The 19193-nt window shown below is 42.6% G+C and overlaps 1 protein-coding gene and 1 long non-coding RNA gene across 5 annotated transcripts in view; one reads left to right on the top strand and one right to left on the bottom strand.

The window, feature by feature from the left end:
• Positions 1 to 19193, top strand: part of CDH13 (cadherin 13, H-cadherin (heart)) — a 1022437-nt gene that overhangs the window by 825679 nt on the left and 177565 nt on the right.
• LOC106510463 lies at positions 2500 to 19008 on the bottom strand. 4 transcript variants are annotated; one of them, XR_002345293.1, is made up of 5 exons: positions 18302 to 19008; positions 16779 to 16882; positions 14084 to 14168; positions 10609 to 10704; positions 2500 to 8042 (listed from the first exon to the last, which is right to left on the bottom strand). It is a non-coding gene; the product is annotated as an uncharacterized LOC106510463 (long non-coding RNA). The 4 variants fall into 4 exon arrangements; XR_001308962.2 differs by lacking the exon at positions 16779 to 16882 and having other exon boundaries at positions 4829 to 5934; positions 7816 to 8042; XR_002345292.1 differs by lacking the exon at positions 16779 to 16882.

Raw genomic sequence — 19193 nt, 5'->3', positions numbered from 1 at the left:
TGTATAGAGAGGAGCACAATGCCTATGTCTAAACGCATTATCTCACCAGAAGATGTCAAAGACATGTGGTCAAGGAAATGTCACTGTGTTAGCCAATCCAGTGACTACTGGAACCATCAGTTCCAGTGAAGGATGTGCTAATTGCTTGGTGCTCACATGATAAATCCTTCCTCAAGACATCATCCTGGCACAGCCCTCGTTCCCTAGTTAGGCATTAACTAATAGGGGAAATGCAAAATGTTGATACTGCAGAATATAGAGACAGAAGGGACTCAAACTGAAAGTGCAAATTACTTTCTTTGCAGTGAGTGGAAAGTCACATTACTCTAAGACACTGCCTAATTATCCGTAATTATGCCCAAAATAGTCAAGCTAGTTTGCTATCGAGTTGAGGAACCGCATCTTAAATGAATTTGTCACCAGAGGAGGATTGCTGGAACATGGCAAAACACGTTACTATATTTAGGGGAAAGATAGAACCAGATCACATCCCAGTTCCTTCTCCAAAAGGCTAGGATTGCACATAAACATTTTTGCTGAGGGAGCATCCATTACAGTTATTCAACATAGTATTGAACAATATTCAGTGGCAACTCGCATATGAGTTCCAAGCTAGTAATATCCAAATTATTAAAATTATCTGTGAGTGGGATCTAATATCTAAATTTATAAGGTAAACAGTTTTTATAGTTAGGTTTTTTCCTAAATGTTAAGATTTTTTTGAAATAAAAGAATGAAGTCCCACTGTAGAAAATTTAGGCAATATAGAAGTTATAAAAAGATCTATAATCCCATCATGCAGAGAAAATGATTTATATTAATAACTGAGTGTGTTTCTTGTTAGTCCTTTACTATGCATATTTTAATAACATTGGAATTTTAATATATGCATCATTGTCTAGTTGTATTCTTTCACTTAACTTTTATGAGCATTTTCAACGAATTAGTAGGCATTAATGCATATATGTTTAATACTGAAATAATATCTGCCATTTTGATATATTATCATTGACTTAATCATCAATTTATTTTAGATAACTTTTTGCTATTACAAACATTTCTGCAATGGACATCTCATACAGGTATCTTTGCCTGTGTCTCTGCCTGTTTTCTTAATAAATGCCTAAAGGTAAAATGACTGGATCAAAGGATATGATTTTTTTAGAAGTTTATAGATTTGGATCTCAGTGCCGTGGTGTAACTTCTGTGGGCCTCCCAAACCTTTCTAAACCTGGGTGTAGAAATAGTATGTGAAAAGGTTCATTTGTGCCATATATTAGATTCCTGATATAAGTGATATCATATGGTATTCGTCTTTCTCTTTCTGACTTACTTCACTCAGTATGAGAGTCTTTAGTTCTATCCATGTTGCTACAAATGGCATTATTTTGTTCTTTTTTATGGCTGAGTAGTATTCCATTGTGGATATATACCATATATTCCTAATCCAGTCATCTGTTAATGGACATTTGGGTTGTTTCCATGTCTTGGCTAGTGTGAATAGTGCTGCAATGAACACGCGGTGATGTGTCTTTTTTAAGGAGAGTTTTGTCTGAATATATGCCCAAAGTGGGATTGCTGGGTCATATGGCAGTTCTATATATGGTTTTCGAAGATACCTCCATACTGTTCTCCATAGTGGCTGTACCAGCTTACATTCCCACCAACAGTGCAGGAGGGTCCCTTTTCTCCACACCCCCTCCAGCATTTGTTATTTGTGGACATATTATTGATGGCCATTCTGACTGGTGTGAGGTGGTATCTCCTGGCAGTTTTGATTTGCATTTCTCTAATAATCAGTGATGGTGAGCATGTTTTCCTGTGCTTGTTGGCCATCTGTATATCTTCCTTGAAGAACTGTCTATTCAGGTCTTTTGCCCATGTTTCCTTTGGGTTGTTGGCTTTTTTGCTGTTGAGTTGTATAAGTTGCTTGTGTATTCTAGAGATTAAGCCCTTGTCAGTTGCAGCATTTGAAACTATTTTCTCCCATTCTGTAAGTTGTCTTTTTGTTTTATTTTTGGTTTTCTTTGCTGCACAAAAGCTTGTCAGTTTGATTAGGTCCCATTGGTTTATTTTTGAAGTGGAATGGATTGGTAGCTTGGGGTTAATGGATGCAATCTACCACTTTTGGAATGGATTAGCAATGAGATCCTGCTGTGTAGCACTGAGAACTATGTCTAGCCACTTATGATGGAACATGATAATGTGAGAAAAACGAATGTATACATATATGTGTAACTGGGTCACCATGCTGTACATGAGAAAAAAATTGTATTGGAGAAATAACAAATTTTTTAAGTGTAAAAAAAAGAAATAATAGGTGAAAGTTCTGGGTAGAAAAGATAGAAATCTGTGAACACTGGAAGAAAAAACAATAAACAAAAAAAAAGGAGATCAAAAAAGCTGCACTCAGCCTGTGAATGATGGGATCCCTGAAGAAAGGAAAACTTAGTGGCAGGGGACAGCAAACCAAACAAAAATGAGACTGAAGAAGAGATAAGAAACAGAATGTTTTAATGGAGGTTTTGGAGGGGGCATTAAATTGTGATTGAGGCAAGGATAGAAGGCAGTGGGAAAGCAGAGAAGAAAAATATCAGACTAGTTCCAGTGGAAGGGGGCATTGCCTCCTAAGAGCATCCATGTCCCAGTAAGGCAGGCTCTGCAGACCGGGGCCTTTGGGTACAGGGACCAGTCAGGATGTACCCGTACAGCCTCTCATGGCTGTCTTGTGCTCCTCTGGCACTTTGCAAACCAGAACAGTCAGGCAGCTTGAAGGAGGGGAGATCATTGACTGTCGTACAGCAACTGGCTCATCTACAGTGTGCAAGGAGACCATGGTTTGTACAGTGCTAATTCAAACCCAGAAGCAGACCCGCATGTATCTTAGAACCTTGTCATTCAAAGTGCAGTCCTTGGACCAGCAGGATAGAGAACACCTGGAGGCTTGGTAGAAATTCATCCGAGCCTGCGCCAGACTACTCAATCACAATCTGCCTTTTGACAGGATCCTCCAGGTGATCCATACACACATGAAAATTTGAGAGGAGCCATCTTGGAGACATCTTTTCATCTAATTTCAGACTTTGCTGGTGCTTCGTACCGGTCTCTATGATTCTACATTCATTGGAAAAGCCAAAGATTTATGTGAGCACTTGTAGTTGGCTGAGTCGTGTGTGCTTTAAGAATGATTTCCAGATGCTGTAAGATGCTGAGCATAGGTGGAGAAAACCCACCAGTAAGCCCAAGGCTGCTTGAAACCTTTCTGACTTTTGGAGAACAGCAATCTTCTTTGGGGATACTTTCCACAATCCATCAGAACAGGTGTTCCTAACAGGGTTTTAAGCAAAATATAGTAGGCTGGCTAATGTTGAATGTCCTCTCAACTCCCAACCCCAGAAAGTAAAATATTTGCCATTGCAAGCACTTTACCTAAAATGCCTATGCAAGGATATTCTACTGTGTTTATACCTTTTTTTTAATGTTTCTTCAATGAAAAATAACCTTGGAATCATGAGTCCACCAGAGGCAGGCAAAGCTGAGGACTGGTGAAGCAAGATTAGCACCTGGAATGTTTTAACTGTTTTCCCTGCCAGCCTCAGTAATTCGACCTGTGGACAGTATTAATTTTAAATGTAATTACAAAGAGATTCAGTGGAAAAAAATTATGTAGGCATAGTACAAAAGTTTCAGTTTCTTATTTTCTTTCTGCCTGCAGCAGTGTTCAAAGTTAACCATTACACAGGATTTGGAGACCATTTGGCATCAAATCAGATAAATTATAATTTTTAATTATTGTTATTATGGTAAAGACTTCATAGGCTTTGAGGTAAGCCAGCCCTAAGACATCCTTGCTCGTGGTTTTAAGTGGTAAGGGAGATTCCTCAGAGTTAGGTAAGGAAGAGAAAAAGGGAGAAAATACTAGAGAAGAGGTACCTTGAGATAAATACCCACCCCACAGTCATCACAACCATGAACAGACATATACTGAATGCTTACTGTGTACCAAGCAAGATGCAAAGTGCTTTACATGCATCCTATCATCCAAATAAAGAGGATGAAATTGAAGTTTGGAGGGGCCAAATAAATTGTCCAAAATTGCATAACTCTAAGAGATGCTGGGAAAACTGGACAGCTGCGTGCAAAAAAGAAGCACACTGGACCATTTTCTTATACCATATGCAAAAATATACTCAAAGTGTATTAAAGACTTAACTGTGTGAGCTGAAACAATAAAAATAGAAGAAAATATAACCAATAAGCTCTTTGAAATCAGTCTTAGCAGTATCTTTTTGGATATGCTTCATCAGGTAAGGAAAACAAAAATGAACAAATGGAACTGCATCAAACTGAAAAGCTTTCACTCAGCAAGGGAAACTGTCAACAAAACAAAAACAAATCCACCTACTGAATGGGATAAGATATTTGCAAATGATAGATATGATGAGGAATCAGTATCCAAAATACAAAAAGAACTCATCCAACACAACATCAAAAACCCTAAACAACCCGATTGAAAATGAGCAGAGGACCTGCTCCAATTTCATCGTCTTTATTTGGTATAGACATTTTCCAAAGAAGATATACGCATGGTCTCCAGACATATGAAAAGATATTCAACATTACTGATCATCAGGGAAACGCAAATCAAAACCACCGTGAAATATCGTCTCACACCTGTCAGAATGGCTGTTATCAAAACATAGCAAGTAACCAGTGTTGGCAAGGATGTGGAGAAAAGGGAACCCTGGTACATTATTGCTGGGAGTGTAAATTGGTACAGCCACTATGGTAAACAGTATGGAGGTTCCCCAGTTAAAAAAAAGTAGCTACTGAACAATCCAGTAATTCCACTTCTGAGTATTTTTCTGAAGAAAACAAAAATACTAATTCAAAAAGATACATGCACTCCTATGTTCATTGCAGCATTATTTATAATAGCTAAGATATAGGTATTTGTCTTTACATGATTTATTTCCCTAAGCATAATACCCTTTTGGTTCATCTACGTTGTCATAAATGAAAATATATAGATACAGATACAGGATTCAATCCCTGGCCCGGGACTTCCACATGCTACAGGCATAGTCAAAGAAAAAGAGGTACCAACTTCCAGTTACAAAGTAAATGAGTCATAGGGATGAAATGTACAGCCTAGGGAGTAACTTTGTGTGGTGACAGATGGCATCTAGACTTATCTTGATGATCATTTCATACTTATAGAAGTATCTCAACTCTGTGTTGTGCAACTGAAACTACCACAGTGTTACATAGGTCGATTATACTTCCATTTTCAAAAATCATGTAGCCCTAAGTAGCTCAGCCAGGACTTGGATCCAGAGCTTAAGTCCTTCATCCCCACTCTCTCCTCCTTCTCTCATTTTGAATATTTCCAACAAATCAGGGACATGGAGAGCAACAGGAAATATTTCCACATCATCAAGTAAACCAGTCAGTGCCAACCCTGGCCCTGACTTCAGTAGTTTATCCAGCAGGGGGACAAGTTTGCCATGGGACACCTCACAGCTCACTCTACATTTGAGCAACAGGCAGATATGCAAGGTGCCAGCTGATGTCAGGGAGCTTTTCAGCAAAAGAAATGTCCAGGCAGCTGCCAGCTGATGCTCCAACCACCTGCAGGGGTCATCTCTTCCTGATGCAGGTGAGTTGTTTGCAGTGACGAGCCCTCCTGGGTTAGCATAGTAAGTCACCTCTTCTTGAAGGGACAAGAGTTTGTGACCATCGCATTTGCTTTGTGTAAGCTATTGAGATATCAGAGTGAACCCACATTGTCTAGTAGGATGTTGGAAGGTCATAGATCATAGGTCAAAATTGGATCTGTATGCACTAACATCCAGCAGCAGTTGGCAGAAAGTCAGTGCTTTCAAAGAGACCCCCTCCAGTGGCCACACATGTGTGTACAGATATACGTAGTACCTGTGAAAGATATTTTCATTAAAACAGAGCTTGAAGGTAAAAAAATACGGCGGGGGGAGAGTTTCCAGATTTGTCTATAATATGCAACAGCCTGTTTCCTGACTGGTTATGCCTTTGGCGGCATCAGTGTGGTGTAATGGGTGCCTAACACATGAATAATGTATCTGTAATATATGTGTCACTGCCTTAGAATAAGAAATGCGGGCCACAGGTCTTGGACACTTTAAATAATTTACATTTTAAATCTGCATCTTGTTGAAGAATATCATTTAACATTTATGAACACAAGTGAAACTTCTATTTTTTTTTCCACAGCCAAATTGCCTATATTGAGCGTTAGTATTCGAGTAAATTGAGCTGGCATCATTTCAACTCTGTTGAAATATTTAGTGCTTAAAGTGAGTGATGTGGGTGGGCCCTTTATATGATTTAATGAGAGCAACAGAGAAATCACTCTGTGGAGGGGTACATCTTTAAATAATTACCCATGTGGTAAGGGAAATGCTTAGTATGTTGGTGTCCGAAGGCCGGGGTCTACGATAATGTCCTGTGTATCTACGGCAATAGCACAGAAGGGTCAGTGTCCAACATCGTGAAGAATCACATGCCTGCCTCCCACGTGGGGTCAACATCTCATGAATAAGTCATGCTGAGGCTGCATAGAAGCAGGGGCCCTCTCCAGGAGCTAAAGGAAACCCCTACTCATTTGTTTTAAACACTGCTTTTTTGATCAGAAGCATCGCATGGAACTTGGAAGGTAAAGAGAGATAAAGGCAATTTTCATTTTAAAAAGTTAATGAAGCAACCTTGTAGCTAATGATAGCTCGTAATAATGTTGCTGAGTGATTACTCTGGGCTAGTCTGCTTACATATGCTATTTTATCTCATCTTTATTTCAAAAAGCAAAAACCCTGTGGTAGGCACCCTGACCATATTTTCCAGAGTGATTAAGCAACTTTCCTCCTGTCATAGAACAGATTCGAACCCTAGGAGTTCAACTCACAGCAAGATGCTGTGAACATAATGACTTCGTGCCCCCCTCCCCAAATTCTCCGATTGAGAATTGACTTTTCAATAAAATTTAAAGATTAAAGCAGATCAGACAGCTGACCAGTATACATGTTAGTTACTAAAATTATGGGGGCCAAATTGTCTGTAACCTTCAATAATGACCTTAGGGTTTCAAAATGCTTTGAGCTCATGAAACGCACATCCATTCAAGTTCTTCTCACACCCCAGCTCCTTTGGATAGAGCCGCTACCTCCTTAATTATTTATATGAAAAATAGCTACCGAGTGGTTTCTCTGTGCTAGTCGCTGGGTGAGCACCTGAATGAAGTCAAGAAGGAGATACATGGAGTTCCTCCTCACGTGGATCTTAGACTCTGCTCTAGTCATAGCTCTGACTGAAGTCCCCCCTGTTACTTTCATCCACAGTTCTTAGCTCTTTACTCTGAAGCCACAGTGCTGAAAGTTGCATTGCTGCCACACAACAGCACTTCAGATATGTTAGATGCACATACATATCTTCTCTCAGTTCTCTCATGGTCTCCAAGCCTGACACCTTCTACTGAGCAAATATGTAGCAGTTTCTCTTTGATGTGGCACTCAGAAGTGAAGGCGGAGTCACACAGCCCCATTGTATCATAATGCACCCTGGTTGGGTTGACCATAGGTTTTGGCAAGGATTCGTTTGATTGGAAGGAATAGGAACCCAGTCCATCACCTCAGAGTGTGAAAATACCAAGTGGTTTCCCAGATCTCCAAGGAACAATAGACCACCAGACCTCCAGTACGGGAGGATGTGGGATGGCTCCAGGGACCTCAGCGACAGGGACCCATGCACCGCCCCGCCATGTGCTCTGCCATTACTGTAACTCACCTGCTTTCTCTGTGTTGATGTATTTTTGGCTTGCCACAAACTTAGCCAGTCCCTCAGAATCTCAATTACAGATTCCCAAAAGGTAGCTTCTTTTGGCTCAGCCATAATTATGAATCGTTTCCCCTTTGAGGTGTGTCTACCTCTGGCCCAGAAAGCTGTGCCCCTGTGGCAAGGATACATGTTCCACATTGTTGTTCCTTCCGGGGCTGAGGGTTGAGGAGATTAACCTAGAAAGTGAAAAGCAAATTGGAACAACTGTGAAGTATAATCACCCATGAACTCATGCTATGGCTCTTAAGAGTCTGTTTCTTACAAGTCTCCCCTCTTTCTGTGATTCCCAAACCAATAGATCATTCTCAATTGACGAGTCTTCTTTCTTCCCTTGAAAAAATATATTCAGCTTTGTCTGTCACTCCTTTAAAATCTATTTGGAGGCAGAGAGTGAGTGCTCTCAAAGTATATTTCCCTCCCTCTCTGCGGGGCTCAATGTTTAAGTCAATAGCAACACAGTACAAAGAGAAAAACTACCAGAAGCCAACATTTATTGAGTTTTTACTAGACTGTTGGCACTGTTCTAAGCACTTTACATGTTTATTTCTTTTCTACAGTGATCTTGGGCAGAATTGCTTAATCTCAATGAGCCTCCATTTTGTCATTTGAAAAAACGGTGAGAGTACCTGATATATACAAGGTGGTGGTGAAATTTGAGAGATGATGTAGCTAAATTTCCTATTAGTGCACAGTATGTGCTGAATAAATGGTGCCTGGTGATTGCTGTGGTGGTGTCATCAGTGATAACCAGGCTTATCAGCTCAGTAGCAATGCTGTTTCGTGGTTCTTTAAAAGAGACTCTTGCTCTGCTTCTGACTAAATCATTTGAATGTAGAGCACCAAGCTAAGATGGGGATTTGGGTATCTAAGAGTGGGAGACGAATAACAAAAATGGTTAAAGTGACACGTTGAAATCCAGGAGCGCTGCAGTGCTGTCCAGCCAGGATCTCAGAAAGCAGAATTCTGGGAAATCTGTCTGGAGCATATGGTCAGGACCCCAGAGAGCTCCCAGTGAGCAGCAGGTGCCTTCCACATCCTTACCTCAAAGGAAAGCAAAGCTGCATTACGATTCCCAGCTGTTGTAAAGGGTCTAGTCTTTTGTTTTATGGGGAGACTCTGATGACAACAGAACTCTAGGTGCTGAAAGGATCATCCAGAGCTAGAGTTCAGCTCTGAAGAGGGCATTGTATTTCTCAGCTGGATTAGGCTGGACTCAGCGCCCTTGCCAAGAGTATTTTTCATCTTTCCATCTCTGGAGAGTTTTGTTCTAGTAACCAAGTAACAAAAACTAGCAAAAATATAATAATAAAGCAAACAAAACTAACTTTTCTTGTGTAATCCAGAATGGACAAGAGGCAAGTATCTTAATTAGGCTCAGAAAAAAAGCAATGATTCACACTTGGCTTCTCTATAAGAGTAGATGTTTAATTTTTTTTTTTTTGCCTAGTTCATGGAAGATTTGTAGCCGTAGATGAAGTTGCACAAGTAAAACCCTCATGAAAATAAATTCCTGTAAATGTAAGACTTTGGATAAAATATAGCTTGACTGAATGGATTCTTTTTCTTTTAGCGAACTTTCATGCAGTGTAGGATGGTGAAGAATTTCTCTGAAGTTTGGTGTGCTAATACCCACACGGAGTTTTTCTGCCTGTCTGTTTTTGGGTAGAAGACACTTAGAATGAAAGCATTCTTTTTCTTTTCTTTTCTTTTCTTTTCTTTTCTTTTCTTTTCTTTTCTTTTTTAGGGCCACGTCTGTGGCATATGGAAGTTCCCAGGCTAGGGCTCAAATCAGAGTTACAGCTGCTGGCCTATGCCACAGCCAAAGCAATACCAGATCCAAGCCACATCTGTGACCTACACCATAGCTTATGGCAATGCCGGATCCTTGCCCCACTCAGTGAGGCAAGGAATCGAACCTGTGTCCTCATGGATACTAGTTGGGTTTGTTTCTGCTATGCCACAATGGGAACTCCCACAAGTATTCTTCAAAGGGGGAGAATGTTAAGACATAAGTCATGTTTGTGCAGTGATGGAACTAATACCCAACACTGCTGACATGTGTCTAAGACATAGCTAGAAATATTATTCTAGTGTTATTCTGAGTATTGTATATTTGGTTAGACTATGGGACAGCCAAAAGGAGCAAGGGCTTGAGTTCTGTCTGAGCTTGAACCCTGGACATGTCCCCTTTCTCCCCTCTCTCTCTCTGGGTGTGTCTCTTCGTCTGCAACAGGGGGAGACAGAGAATAACTGGTTTGTAAGATCCCTTTCATGGTCACAAGTGCAGAGCAGGTAAGTGAGGAATGGATTGTTTCTTGTTGCCGTATTCCAGAAATAGTTGATGGATTTGCAGAGATGGGCACCAAGTGGTATACATTTCCTTTCCTTAGGTCACCCAGCAGGTCCTAATCATGTGAGGAAACCTTCTTAAGTGTCAGAAATGTGCAGTATTGCTAATTTTGAGGTAATGTTTATCCTTTGGGAGTGATATAAGCAGTCATAGAGCCAGGATGGATTCCTGGAATGGCCAGTATGTTTATTCACCATAAACTCAACGTGATAAAGATGTTTTTGAAACTATATTTTTCTCCCCTGGAGAAAGACTGGGGTTAAAGTGGTGTTCAAAGAGAAAAAGCAGCTATGAGCAAATGTATTAATTAGACTTTAAATGTTCACTTTTTACTGTAGAGTTCATCTATTGGTTAAGCTGTCTTGTTTTGCGGAGAGGAGAGAGGCACATACCTCATCTTGCCTGGTAATCAATGAGCTTGACTCACACAAATGGCTGAAGATTGTACGTGTCATTCTCTGAATCCTTTTGACTGCAGTGTGGGTTTCCTATAGAAAAGACCACTTTTAGGAAGGCACATATATACAAAACAGCAAGACTTCTTGAAAAACAGATCAAATTGAGTATAACTCTCCAAACCAAAGCTCTCTGCCCTATTTTCTGCTTTCCTTCTTCCTCCTCCTAGGGTTGACCCACCTCCTATCTGGGTAACCTGGTCCCACAGCCATCCAGGAGGAGGCAGGATATGTTATTTCCTTTATTCAAAGAGCATGAGTATAGACCCTGGAATCCAAAAAAACCCAGATCTCAATATCAGTCCCTTCAAATCCTGCCTAGATGACCTTGTAAAATTAATCTCAACTCTTATTTGTTTCTTCATCTGTAAAATGGGATGTAGTTAATTCATAGCAGAGCAGTTATGAGGCCAGATGAGGTCAAGCGTGTGAAGTGATTATCACAATGTCTGGTACTTTGTAAATGTTCAGTAGATGGTAGGTATTGCTGGGTTATTATTACCATTGTTATTTATCAAGTGCCTTTTGTGTACCAGGTGCCATGTATAGCACCAGGAATGTGAACTTGGACCTAATCTGTGCTTTCAAGGAGCTCAAAATCTAGTGGAGAAGTCTGCTGGGTAAACAAATAATTATGGAACAAGGTGGGAAGTGCTCTGACAACAAAGCATTGACATAAACCCAAATTCGGAGCATAACAGGGTAAGGGAGGGCTTCTTGGAAAAGACACCATTTGGGCTGAGTTTTAATTCAAGTAGCAAGGAGGTGGAAAGATTGTGTGGCTTGTTTGGGGAACTCTAGATCCATTTATGAGGCAGAGTAAAGAGTATGGGGATGTGAGACAGGAGGGCAGCTCTTCCCCTCCTGGCTGCACAGTTCTCTTGTCCACCACAGCACAGTTCCCACAGAGTCCCATTATAGACACTATGAACCCTCCTTTCCAGTGAAAAATGCTCTAGGTAGAGATGAAATGCCACATAGGGTCACCATGGCAAAGGGAATCTCTTGTTCTGTCTGTTACTTCTCAGTGTCTTTTAGTCTCAACCTACATCGCGGCCATGGCCTGAACCTGTCATGTGTCTGGGTATTTTTGCATTGTTGCAATTCATCAACATCCTTCAGGTCCAGTGATCCTTCTCAGACCCTTCTACTCTAGAGAAACAGGTCAAGGCTTACTGTCCCAAGTAACTCCTTGGTTACTCCTTGGTTCATGGCTAAAGTTGACCTCCTCTAAGAGCTCTGACCCCTGACACCTGCTGGACACCATGCACTGGAGTTTTCCAGGCCTTCATCTCCATTGCAGGCACACACTGCTTTTGCAGCCCTGATGCCCCTGATCTCAGATCCCTCCCTGGGCTTCCCATCCCTCTGCCATTGCTCTGTTTTTCTTATTTGTAGAGCTTCTCTGAAGAACTGATTACCAAGTCCCTTCTCTCCTCGAGAGCACCTCTCTGTCACAAATGATTCTACTCTTTGAGGACGTTTGGTGACGTCTAATTTATCTCCTGTTCTCTGCTTGAATGAATACTCAGGAACTCCCTGAGAGGAAGGACAAGGCAGTGAGACATATGTGAAATGCAATCTTTGTGTGGTGGCTGAAGGTGATGGATTTTCACCTCCTTTTTTATATTTTTTCCAGCTGCATGGGGACCTCTGGGCATCCTCCCCCCTCCTCCATGCTTTTATCTGATTTATTCTTTTATGATTTATTATTTTTCTGTTTCCTGTTTACCTTGTCTGGTTTTTCTTCCTTTGGTGTCTAGTTCTTGTTCCGTAGCTTTTGCACTGTATCTGTTACACGCTATTCAAGACCAGGGCTTGGGGAGTTCCCATTGTAGCACTATGGGTTAAGACCCTGATATTGTCACTGTGTGGATGCAAGTTTGATCTCTGACCTCATTCAGTGACTTAAAGATCTGGAGTTACAGCAAGCTGTGGTGTAGATTGCAGATGCAGCTGGGATCCAGTGTTGCTATGGCTGTGGCATAAGCCTGCAACTGCACCTCCAATCTGACCCCTAGCCTGGGAACTTACATATGCCATAGGTGCAGCCCTAAAAAGACAAAGAAAAAAAAAAAGAGTCCGACTTTACAGGCATGAGAAGCTCTGCAAAGCTAGTGAATTGAGCTTATCCTTCACTTGACTTGAACTGTAGGAGTTGTTACCTTCTTAGATATCCAAAAATGTGTTTGTCTGTTGGCCTGGCAGTTCCACAGTTCATTCCCATATCTGGAGGAAATGCCAAATGCCTAATTGATGATTGGCACCTCTGCTCATAGTGGACAGGAAGGTGTGCATTGCTCCCAACAACCACCCTGTGTTGGGAAGAGACTGTTCTACCTCTTTCTTCAACTTATACCTCAGTGCACAGAGAATATCGCCTATATAGAGCAGGGGTGGCCAGCTGGGATGGGGACTTCTGCCCCTCTTTGAACCCCTTACTCACTCTTCTTATAGCAGGATGAGTTGCTAAATGACTTGGGTCTAGAACCTCCTATGGGCCATGTTTACTCTTAGATAAGATCCCTGCATCTCCAAGTCAGTGTCTCAGCTCCATTCTTCATTCTTGCCCTTTCATTTTCTCCATCCAGATAGGGTAGACCCTCTGTGCCTCCTGCTGCTGCAATCTGAGCATCCGCCTGGGCAGGCTTGAGATTTGCCTCATTGCCTTGTCTTAGAAAGCAGAATAGAGGATCTAGTGAAGCCCTAATTTTTAGTTCATTTTATAACGATGCTCTACCCTCAGAGTTATCAGTCACCTGCTCAGATATCATCCAGTTCTTATCATTTCTCTGGCTGTTTCCTTGCATGTCACTTCCAGGGGCAGAATACCAGAGGAGAAACCTCAGACCGGCAAATGTCCCCACTCCACTGTCTCTTTTCTCATGATACCCCTACCCTGCCCACGACTCTCACCATTCCTCTGCACACTTCCCATGTTCACTCCATCCCTAGGGGATTCACCACCCGCCATTCCCTACACATGACTTTATAGTCTCTGTGCTCTTGTCTCACTTTCACCTGGAATGCTAGGGGGTGAACAGCTTCCCCATTTTCATCCGACCAACCGCTGCTTATCTTTCAAAACTCAGACTCAGCTTCACTCAGTCTGATCAGATCTCTGACTCTCCAGGCTGGCAGCGTTCCACCTCATCTGTGCTCTCCTGGTGCCTAGTCCATCTCCATCACCGCTCTCGTCACCATGTTCTCTGAGCCCGCTGACTTACTCCCTGCCTCTGTCCCTAATAGTTTGTGAGTGTTTTGAAGGAAAAGCCATATTGATCTAACTTTCTGTTTCTAGAGCTTGGCATATTATGGGGAATCAAAAATGGCATGAGGCAACCAACCAGGGGTTAACAAATACCCCTGTAATTCAGGGAATGTCTCTTAACTCGGAAACATCTGAACTTACAATATTTCCCTGGAGAAACCAAGGCACAGGATGTGTCACTGGCAGAAGACGTAGGTGGTCAACAGCAGAGCTAGTACCTGAAGATCTGTAAAACAGAAACATGGACTTGTTTAAATTTTTAAAAAGCTACTGTACACAGGTTCTGATCCTGTAAATTCTGTTGCCTCCAGCTGCAACCAAAGCAACAATTTGGCCCCGTTCTGCACAGAGGTTTGCCCGTCGCCCTGGGGAATCCTGTCTCTTTACCCACAAACCCCTCTCACAGGCCAGAAGCAGGCACATCAGCTGTCCACTTAGCAGAGCTTCATGTGTTAATAAATCCTCATCTCCTGCAAGCTCATTTCAGAGGCATTTTTTGGTCTGCACACAGGTGCTTGTGAAATGAAATGAAACTCACCCCAAAACAAGGAGAAGGAAGCCAATCTGATGCAAAATTTGTCTGCATTTCGGAAGCTGTCAAGATGAAAAATGAAACCACAAGTTTGGCCTTTAAAAATATTAATTTCTTGTAAAGATGAACTGAAAAGTGGTAGCGAGAAAATTCCCTATCTCTCGGAGAAGCAAACAGGACCAAATTCTGATCCTTCTTCCTGGGTCTTTCCAAACCCAGTGATTACTTGTTTGCATTTCATGTATGAGGTCTCTGAGCAGAGTGAATCTCCACATATGTCATGGAGTTATCACTGAGTCTCCTCTCCTGTTCTCAGCTTGGCTGACATGCTGCAATGGGCCTTGGCTTTATTGTTGTTTGGGGATAAGGGGCTGGGTGGTGATGAACACAGTGAAAGCAAATATGGGCAACTTCTGACTGGAGCAGTTTAGGTTCAGTGAAGGGCACCAGCAATGGGTGAATGAATGAATGCCTTATTGCTAATAGACAGGAATGACCAAGAAGACATAGGGGAAAGAAATGCATCCTGCTAACATCTGACAGTCAAACTTAGGAGGTAGTGTCTTTCAATAAGTTGCCTTTTCATGCGGTTATTAAGCGTCCTCACTCTCCCTCTCCTCCCTCACACCCAGTCTGTTCCCAGAAGTTCCTTGTGACCCGCTGTCAGGGATGTTCACTGCTCTTCAAAGCCTCTGTCCTCTTTCTTCCCCTCCCCTCTCTTGACTGGATCACTGCAGAGTCTCATAACTGCCTCTCTGTGCTCCCAACTCCACCATCTTCCTACCGCCTCCTGAGCATTCTTCTTCTCTAAAGAATCCTCAGCTGCTTAAAAATACCGATGGCTCTATCTCCTCAGTGCATCAACTCCACATCTTCAAAACCTGGTCTCAAGCCACTTTTCCAGCCTCCTCTCCTCTCCCGCTTCCTGCTCACTTCAGATTCCTGCCAAGTATAACATTATTCCACAAACCTACGAGGCCTTTTCATACCCTCTGTCCTTTTCACATGCTGTTCCTTCAGTCTGCGTGCCTTCTCTCCCTTGTCCACCTGAGGAACTCCTACACATCCTTTCAGACCCAGCTTACATGACCCGCCAAGCCTTCCCTGCCTTTTCCAAGTTGAATCAGCCGTGTACCACACAAGTCCATCATGACACCAGCCACATTGCACATGCTCTGTCAGCCGACCCACCAAATCACCCTACAGCCACTGCTTAGGCCCATCTCTGATAAATGCCTCCCCAAGGAGTAACTTTAGGCTAGATGGAGGGGATTGTGAGCTATGAACTTGATGTTCTCATTTCTGTAGAAATGATGCTCAAAGATTCAGATGAAGGAAATATGTGTGGCAAAAACACTCTCGTTCTACTTTTTCTGAAAGTCTTATTTCCGATTTTCATCAGTTTGAAAGGAGAAAAACTTAATCTTCTTCCCAAGGGGACAGGGCTCTATCTTCTGTTCTGTAGACTCGGGATGCGCTGGGAGAGGTGTGGGCATTGGGCATCCCCCCGTCTGCCCATCTGCAGAAATCACTGGTTTTACACTCACCATCCATTCCCTTTCTCGGACTCAGGTGCATGCTTCTGTGAGGCCTGTGTTTCCTTATAAAATGCACCAGAGTATGGGGAGAAGGTCCATCCTGAGGCCAGAAAACAGAGCAGAGGAAACCAGGGCGTGCAAGGCCCCGACTCAGAGCACTGATTGCATTAGTGCGGGTCCTGCATCATGGATGCCAAATGAGTCTCCACGCCCTCAGTGGCCACAAAACTACCATGAGCTGGCGGTAGCCCCATGGCGTCCTTTCTGTCTGCCCACACATCCTCTAACATTCTCGGGGCTCGTCTGGGATGATGTTTATTTATCTCAGGGCCTTGACACTGTGCTTCCCTTAAGATGCTGTCCCAAGCAAATACTTCCTGAGCTCCAATGCATCCCAGCCCCGAGCCAGGTGGTAGGACAAAGCCAAGGAAACAGATTCCTGCCCTCACAGCATCACACTCTTGGGCAGGGAGCACCTTGCCCTTCCTAAGAAGCTGATGGGGCAGAGATGAGGGCAACCTTGCAAGGTAAGTAGAAGTGATGGCTGCAGAACTCAGCACAAGAGACAAAGCCCATCCTGCAATGCCAGAAAGTTCCTCATTGGTCCCAGCTTGGGGGCTGGCACTCAAGCTGAGGTTTCAAAAGCTAAAAAGCTTCATCTTTCGCCAGCATGAACAAATGACACCCACCAGAGGAAATCAGAATATATCTGGGAACACGTAATATTTCCACAAACATAATAGTCCGTTTCGCTTTGGGTAATTACCGGAATACTTGGAGGTAATTCCCCATGGAAATCATCACCCAGGTTGCTCCATATGGATTTTTAAATATCATATTGCTCCCAAGAAAGGTACCTAAATGGTCTACCTGCAAGGGAATTAAAAGACAGAAAATTATCACTCCTGGCAGCTCATACCAATTCACACATGGCGGGACAAAAGCAAAATTGAAAATTTGCTGCTCAGGGAGGGACTTGAACAGCTTTCATTTTGTTTCCCTTAACTTGGCATCGGTCCAAGGTTTTATTCCCTTTATTAAAAAAGGGGGGGGCTGGCCCTTAAAGCAATTGATATTGATCACCTAAATAATCTGTGCATTGAATGAACAATCTAAATTTAAGCATGTTTGAAAGAATGTTCTCGACAGGGAGACAGCAGACCATGAGTTAGTACTTTAAGGTAAGGGTGATTTTATGTCTCTCCCCTCCCAGAATATCAGGAAATACTGGGTCTGACTCTCCCCGACATGAGGCTGATCCCCCCAGAGAGTCTAGCACAGGGAGTTTTGCTCCAGAGGAGGCACAGGAGTAAGGTTTGTTCTCCTTTTCTCTTAGTTTTAACTCATTCTTAAATGGGCCACACTCTTGTCCTCCAAACCTGCTTTTTCTTTTGCTCCTGGTTCCATGGTTGATCTTAACCCCATCAACTGAGGTGCCCGAGCTAGAAAATGCCCTTCACGTCAGATACACACACTGACCACAGAGCTGGGGTGGCATTCTGCCTGCGGGCAGAGCCTGGCTCTGTTACCTGCTTCTGGAATAACTTAGAGAAGCTGTGTAATGTTCTTGACCTCAGTTTTCTCATCCATAGAGTGTGTGTGTGTGTGTGTGTGTGTGTGTGTTGACAACGTCACGGGATGCAGAGAGGGTCAAATAGGATGTTGTCCACTCCATTCACACAGCCTCACATATCTTTGGTGATCAATAAGCATCTCTTCTCATAACTATCTTCATTACCCTAATTGATAACTAGGTCTTTTTGATCCCATTTCCTAAAATTTTCTTTCCTTTCGCTTTTCTTCTCCCTCCTAAATCATCTCATCTCACCTGACTGGATACAGTATCCACGTCTGATTCATCTCTTAGGTCCCAGTGCCAAGCACGGGGCCTGGCACCTCGTAGGAAGTCAGTAAGTCCCTGTTCCATTGAATTGAATGTTCTAACCTTAGCTCACCAGTTAATCTGTGTTATTCCTGGGTTCCTCCAGGACATGGCAGAAGATAAGCTACTGAACATGTGTAATATCAAACATGGCATTCCTGATTTTGGAAGAATTTGTCACAGATCCAAAAATATACTTTGGAAATTCAAATCATACATCACTTCTGTAAATTTTAGTCATCATTTCTGTTTAGTTTGCTTTAAGGATTTGAGGTTTTTAAAGTTTAAACGTAGGGAAGTTATGCCTTTTCCTCTTGTTTTATCTCCAAGCACTCTGACCAATGAGGCAAAGAATTCAAACTCATTAAGTTTCACACATAAAGAATTGAAATGTACACAGTACTTACAGAGGCCAGGAGCTGAATGACGACGCTCTCTTCTTAGTCCTCGAACATGTTGACACATTCAATATTTTTCATCCGCGGGATGTGGTATGAGCATCGTTTCGCACCACGTAACATTAATATTATTTTTACGACGCACAATGCAGTGACACATTGCCGAGCTGCAGAGAAATTTAGAGAACGGAAAGATTTAGACACTGAAAGAATCTTGAATCATGGAGTTTGAGAGGTAGACAGGAAGGTTGAATGGTATCCAAGAGCTGGTTACATAACTTCCATCATATGAACTGGAGCCAACATTCATATTCCTTAAATGGCTTGGACCTTTGGATTTAGTGCCAGTGGGTGTGGCTTAGCTTAGCATCGTCAGAATTTAGTGGGTCTGGACAAGAACCAGGCCAACCATTTATCAGCTCAGTGGAGAAGACCACTGAGCTTGCAGAAGGTCAGAAAATCACGAGGGGAAGGAGATTGGCAGTTGTGGTGGTTGCATTTAAACATGACTAATCAATCATGGTGTCTTGCCCTTTGAGTCTAGCTGCAACCTCAGGATCCTACTCCTGGCACACAGTTGCTTAAAAAAAAAAAAAATCTGATTTGCCATATAATTAGAAATCTACCTAACATTCCTAAAACTATTCTAAAAAAATAACAGATAAAGGCAGAAAAAATTCCAAGATTTGTAAATGAGGCTGCATTTTTAAAAATGTGGGTGGGAGTTCCCGTCGTGGCGCAGTGGTTAACGAATCCGACTAGGAATCATGAGGTTGCGGGTTCGGTCCCTGCCCTTGCTCAGTGGGTTAATGATCCGGCGTTGCCGTGAGCTGTGGTGTAGGTTGCAGACGCGGCTCGGATCCCGCGTTGCTGTGGCTCTGGCGTAGGCCGGTGGCTACAG

This window comes from Sus scrofa, chromosome 6, assembly GCF_000003025.6.
Source record: "Sus scrofa isolate TJ Tabasco breed Duroc chromosome 6, Sscrofa11.1, whole genome shotgun sequence".
Lineage (NCBI taxonomy): Eukaryota > Metazoa > Chordata > Mammalia > Artiodactyla > Suidae > Sus > Sus scrofa.
This window is presented reverse-complemented; position numbering and strand designations above follow the sequence as displayed.